Here is an 844-nt window from a genome sequence, read left to right on the forward strand (position 1 = left end):
ACGATCTAGAATCATAGTGGTTATTGAATACATAGATCAGTGTGCTATGCTCAATTTCAAAAGACGGCTTATTCCGTAGAAGGAAGTTCTGGGGTCGTTGTAGAAATGCAAGGCCGGATAACTGGGAAGAGGGAATGGTTATGGGGGAGGGACTCAGTACGTCGCATTGTTTTTGCAACCCTCTTGCCAGGATGCCCCAAATCGCATGCGAGGCATACATCTAATGGGGTGGAGCAACAGCGGGAAAGCGTACATCAGCGGCGAAGTAACAGCGATAGCAAGCGGGAACATTGGTAATGATCGTATTATGATTAGAGGCTCTCTACCTCGTGTTCCGACATGGACAGACCGGCCTGAGCCTCAGATCCGGTTGAGAGGAGTATTGGGGAGATAAAAGAAGGGTATAATGCTATGTGCAAATCAAAACGCAAGCCCAAACCAGTACGCAGACCCAGGAACAATTCATCCACATTCCGCTTTCCGCCCGCCGTCTCGTCCTTCCGTGTCTCCAGAACCCTTCACTCATGAAACGTCCTCATCCCCGTAGAGCCCGTCAATCATCTATCCTAATCCATCAAACCGCCACGCGCCATTCTGTGTAAGAACAAGCTGTAAATATGCCCAAAGTAGCCTCCAAGAGAAATGAGAGAAAGAAAAAAAGAATTGCAAGGATAGAGCATGACATTCAAGAAGGAAAAAGTGGCATGGCGCCACGCAAACAGAGACTCTAGACAGCGCACAGACATGTTGACATGGTCACGAAGTCCAATGATAGTCCGTCCCGTGTGCTGCGCTAGGTGATGAGTTGTCGTGGTAAAACCACGCCACGGGGGTCGCAATGCTG

Source organism: Verticillium alfalfae, genomic scaffold (assembly GCF_000150825.1).
Source record: "Verticillium alfalfae VaMs.102 supercont1.12 genomic scaffold, whole genome shotgun sequence".
NCBI classification, from domain to species: domain Eukaryota; kingdom Fungi; phylum Ascomycota; class Sordariomycetes; order Glomerellales; family Plectosphaerellaceae; genus Verticillium; species Verticillium alfalfae.